We start from the raw sequence: 6,000 nt of genomic DNA on the forward strand, positions 1-6,000 counted from the left end.
TAAAGTGGCCCTTCCTCTGCTCTAGTTTCCATCCTTGCCCTATCACAGGGCATGACTGAAAAGAGATTGGCCCCTCCTTCTTGACATCCACCCTTCAGATAATTACAGACATTATTAAGGTCCCCTCGTCCCCTCTCAGTCTTCTCAAGACTAAACAGCCCCAGGCCTCTTAGCCTTTCCTCATAAGGGAGATGTTCCAGTCCCTTAATCATCCTCGTAGCCCTCCATTGGACTCTCTCAAGTAAATCCCTGTCCCTCTTGAACTGGGGAGCCCAGAACTGGACACAATACCCCAGATATGGTCTTACTAGGGCAGAGTAGAGGGGGAGGAGAACCTCCTTTGACCTGCTGGCACACTGTTCTTAGTACATCCCAAGATACTATTGGTTCTCTTGGCCACAAGGGTACATTGCTGTCCCATGGATAACTTGTTGCCCACCAGGACCCCAGGGTCCTTCTCCATGGAGCTGCTTTCTAGCAGGTCAGTTCCTAATCTGTACTGGTACATGTTATTCCTTCCCAGGTGCAGGACTCTACATTTATTCTTGTTGAACCTCATTAGGTTCCTCTTTGCCCAGCTCTCCAGTCTGTCTAGATCTCACTGAATGGCAGCACAGCTTTCAGGTGGATCAGCCAATCCTCCCAGTTGGGTATCATCAGTAAACTTGCTGAGGATACACTCTGTCCCCTCATCCAGGTAGTTAATATTGAACAAGACTGGACCCAGCATTGATCCCTGGGGAACTCCACTAGTTAAAGGTCTCCAGCTGGACTCTCCACAATTGATCACTACCCTCTGGGCTCCATTGTTTAGCCAGTTCTTAATCCATCTCACTATCTGTTCTTCTACCCCACATTTCCTGAGCTTGCTCACAAGGATGTTATGGGAGACTGTCAAAAGCCTTGCTAAGGTCAAGGTAGACTACATCCACTGGTCTCCCTGCATCTACCCATTCAGTCACACCATCATAGAAGGCTATCAGTTTAGTCAAACATGATTTCCCCTTGGTAAATCCATGCTGGCTACTCATAACCTTCTTCTCTTCCATGTGCTGAGAGATGACCTCCAGAATGAGCTGCTCCATCATCTTTCCAAGGATCGAGGTGAGGCTGACTGGTCTGTAGTTTCCTGGATCTTCATTCTTGCTCTTTTTGAAGACTGGAGTGACATTGGCTTTCCTCCAGTCCTCAGGCACCTCTCCTGCTTGCCATGATCTTTCAAACATGATGGAGCATGGTAGAGCAACAACATCAGCCAGCTCTCTCAACACTCGTGGGTGCATCCCATCGGGGCCTATGGATTATTTGTGTATATTCCGTTTACCCAACTGATCTCTAACCCAATCCTCATTGACCAGTGGAAAGTCTTCTGTCCTCTAGGCTTTCTCTCTTGCATCCAGGGTCTGGGATTCCTGAGGGCTGGTCTTAGGAGTAAAGAAAGGAGCAAAGAAGGTATTCAGTAACTCTGCCTTCTCTGCATCCTCTGTTACCAGGGCTCCCACCTCATTCAGCAGTGGGCCCACATTTTTCCTATTCTTCCTTTTACCACTGATATATTTGAAGAAGCCCTTCTTGTTCTTTTTTACTTCCTTTGCCAGGTTTAGTTTTAAGAGGGCTTTGGCCTTGTTGCCTTCCTACATACCCTGACAACGTTCCTGTAGTTCTCCCAAGTGACAAGTCCCTTCTTCCACAAACTGTCCCTTCTTTCTTCCACGTGACTTTTTTCTGGATGAGCTCCTTGCTCATCCATGCAAGTCTCCTTCCTCCTCTACCCAATTTTTTACTCAAAGGAATGCACCTATCTTGAGCTTGGAGGAAGTGACATTTGAAAATTTACCAACTCTCTTGGGCCCCCCTACCTTCTAGAGTCTTAGCCCATGGAATTCCTGCCGGTAGATTTTTGAAGAGTACAAAGTTAGCCCTCCAGAAGTCCAGGGTTGTAATCCTACTTATTGCCCTGCTTCTTCCTTGTAAAATACTAAACTACCATGTCATGATCACTGCCGCCAAGGCTGTCCCCAACCTTAATATCCCCAACCAAACCTTCTTTATTTGTTAATACAAGGTCCAGCAGTGCACCTCTCCTCATTGATTCTTCCACTACCTGCATCAGGAATTTATCATTGATGCATTGCAAGAGTCTTCTGGACTGAGTATGCCTAGCTATGTGGGCTTTCCAACAAATATCAGGGTGGATGAAGTCACTCATGAGCACTAGGGCATGCAATCTAGAGGCTGCTTACAGATGACTGTAGAAGGCCTCATCAACATCTTCTTCCTGGTTTGCTGGTCTATAGTAGACACCCACAACAGTTTCACCCACATTTGCATGTCCCTTAATTCTTACCCGCAAGCTTTCAACACGTTCTTCCTCCCCCCCTGGGCAGAGCTCAACGCATTCCAGTTGCTGTCGCACATAAAGAGCAACACCACCGCCTCATCTTGTTGGTCTATCTTTCCTAAAGAGTACATAGCCATCCATGACAACATTCCAGTCATGGCTGTCCCACCATGTCTCAGCAATTGCAATTATATCATAAACCTGCAACCTAATGCAGATCTCCAACTCCTCCTGCTTATTCCCCATACTGCACTGCTGTATAAGCATTTCAGAGAGGGAGTCAAGCACTTAGTTTTCGCTCTTGAGGGGTGGTAGACCTTCTGATTCTCAAAAATGCTAGCACACTGCCCCATGAATGCTGAGCTACTACACCCAGGGGCCTCACTAGCATGTCCAGTTACATCCCCCTCCCCCTTCAAACCTAGTTTAAACCCCTGTCAATCAGCCCCACAATCTCTTGTGCAAAGACTCTCTTCCCCCTTTGAGAAAGGTGTTTCCCATGAGGTGCCAGCAAGCCTGGTGCTGTATAGGCCATCCTGTTGTCAAAAAAAGCTAAAATTGTTGCAGTGACACCAGCTACAAAGCCACCTATTAACAGACTGTATTTGTCTGTTCATTCCAGTGTTATTGTCTGTGACTGGAAAAAGAGATGAAAAGATATCCTGTGTCCCAGAATCCCTCACCACCCGTCCCAGTGCTCTAAAGCTCTTTTGATTGATCTTAGACTGCAAGTCTCAGCTTGCTCTCCACCTACACGGAAGATCAATAGCAGGTAATAATCTGAGGACTGTACTAAACTAGGAAGTTTCCTAGTGACATCCTTAACCCAGGCTCCAGGGAGACAGCAGACTTCTCTGTTAGGAGGGTCTACCTGGCATATTGGACCCTTTGTTCCCTTCAGAAGGGAGTCACCTACAGTTATAACCCTTCTTTTCTTCCTTGTGGATGATGTTGTGATGCGGGTGGTAGGTCTTTCCAGCTATGGACATAGCTCTGATGTAGGCTGCCCAACATCCACATCTTCATTTGGCTGGTCTTTCTCAACCAGAGCCTCATATCTGATTTTCAGTGACACCTGGGGTGGTGAGGTGGGCAAGGAAGGAGTTTGTCTGCTGCCACGACCGTGAACTTGCTTCCATTCATTCCCCTCATCCAGGCTACTGCCTCTGGTCTGGCAGGGGTAGGATACAGGGGCTCCCTGATCCTGCATACTTTCTGATGGGTGCTCTCCCATTTCTGTTTCAAAGAGGGCAGAGCCTGGCTCCACCAGTCTATCTCCTTTTCAGCTTCCCTGATACTCCTTGGCCTTTCAACTTTTTCTTGGAACTCTGCCACTTGACAGAGGAGATCATCCACCTGCTTGCAGTGCACACAGCAGTTGTTATAACTGCCACTTGTCGTCAGCAAAAGGCTCTGACACTCCCTGCAGCCTGTGACCTGCACAGCTGCATGTTCTCTCATGGTTCTCCATCTGTGTTCCCATGTCCACCCTGAATGGTGCTGAGCAATTGGCCTTCTGCCAGGTGGAGACCATAGTAGATGTCTTTCAAAGAGGCTGACAACCACCAATAGGGCTCATGCCTTTAAAAAGAGCTTCTTTGAAAGAAAGCAGAACTTTTCCATTCTTCAGATTCTGAAGTTTTAACCATCTCAGCCAAATTCAATGGCTACATATAAACTAATAGGTTAAACATGCCTAAGACTGTTCTCTGGCACTGAGGCCAGTAGCCATACAATATTTTATGCCTTTATTATTAAACCCTTCTATTATTCAAAACAGTATAGTCACATGCATCTGCGGCCCACTGGGAATAGTTCCTAACTCACACAAACTCCCAAACTGTGCCCAGGAATTATTTGGGAAAGTACTAGCTGGTGTGCTTTTAGCCTGTGCCAATGTCTGTTCAAACATTTTAATATACAATTTTTAGACAAAATATTTCCAGTGTCTGTGAATGTTTTGTGGTGCTTTCATTTACATTGCACTTTATAGACACACCTAATGCAGTCTCCTTGGACTAATTAGACAAATGGAAGGTAAGTAAGAGGGAACTGTGTTCCCCCACTGTCCTAGTTTGAGCCAGGATGAAGCCAATTTTCCTTTTACTGATTTTTTTTTCCTTCAGTGAGCTTTCTTTTAACTAGTACCAGAGTGTTCCAACTAAGACTTATAACAGTGGAATGTTTTTCTAACTGCTGGGTGTCCAAGGTCGCACCTTTACTCTGCCAGCTCAGACACTACGGGGAGATCTATGACCCCCCCCCATAGGAGGCTGAGTTAGACAGACAGCAAAATTGGCCAGAGATATTCCATTCCATATATCTACGTAAGCTCAGAGGAAGGTCAGAGATCACAGAAGACAACTTGCTTCCTGCTTCTCCTTCCCTTCTCTTTCGTCCATGGCCGGCGTCCAGAGAGGACTCCGTCCATCCAGCACCGTCGACCCTTAGGCTCGAGCTCTCCTGACCCTCATCACTCTCCGCTTTCTCCAGCAGCAGTCTGGGATTTTTCAGGACTGATACACAAAGTCTTTATTTTATTTTATTTTAAACATTTGTCAGAGACATTAAGTGGTCCAAAACTGAATCTAGGTGTCACCGTTTGATTCAGGTTCGACAACAATGCTCTCGATCCCCTCCCCCTCCCACCCAGGTAGGGAAGGAGACAGAGAAAAAGAGAGAGACTTGGCTGGATTGAAAACTAAACTACACAGCTTTAATTAAACACTAATGATATAAGAAAATATATACAATTATATACAAATATGTTCAGGTATGTGCAAGAGCCTCTCGCCTCCCCCCCACCCAAAGCAACTCCCACCACACTCCCCTGAGCTGGAACAGTCCCAAAAAATCTTAGACTGCTGTTGGAGAATGCACAGTGATGAGGGTCAGGAGAGCTCGAGCCTGGGGTCGACGGTGCTGGATGGACGGAGTCCTCCCTGGACGCCGGCCATGGACGGAAGAGAAAGGAAAGAAGAAGCAGGAAGGAAGTTGTCTTCTGTGATCTCTGACCTTCCTCTGAGCTTACGTAGATATATGGAATGGAACATCTCTGGCCAATTTTGCTGTCTGTCTAACTCAGCCTCCTATGGGGAGGGGTCATAGATCTCCCCATAGTGTCTGAACCAGCAGAGTAAAGATGCGACCTTGAAGACCCAGCACTTAGAAAAACATTCCACTGTTATCAGTCTTAATTGGAACACTCTGGTGCTAGTTAAAAGAAAGTTTACTGAAGGAAAAAAAAATCAGTAAAAGGAAAATTGGCTTCATCCTGGCTTAAACCAGGACACGTTGACATGGAGAAGCTGTCCGGGCTTTTACAATGCAATTAAATACAGATAAATGTCTCTGCCTAGGTGGTGCACCTCAGTTACAGTAGGAAAATAAAAAAGAGTGAGATAAGAATATACCTTTTAGGAATGGTCAACATGGAATTTTCACATAGCATGTGTAGGTCATGAGAAAATTTTGTTATGGTAATCCAGGATAGTTTGCCTCCCCCATCTCAGTGTGTAGAGTCCCAAGCACACCTTATCTCATCTTCATGTTAACCCAGGATAGTTCACTTCCCCCTGCCCCCCAAAAAGGTAAGGGAGATCCTCCTGTTGAGTCATGAGGTTCAGAATGGACCCCTTTTCTTTCTAAACTCCTTCTTA

Source organism: Apus apus, chromosome W (genome assembly GCF_020740795.1).
Source record: "Apus apus isolate bApuApu2 chromosome W, bApuApu2.pri.cur, whole genome shotgun sequence".
In the NCBI taxonomy this organism is placed as follows: domain Eukaryota; kingdom Metazoa; phylum Chordata; class Aves; order Apodiformes; family Apodidae; genus Apus; species Apus apus.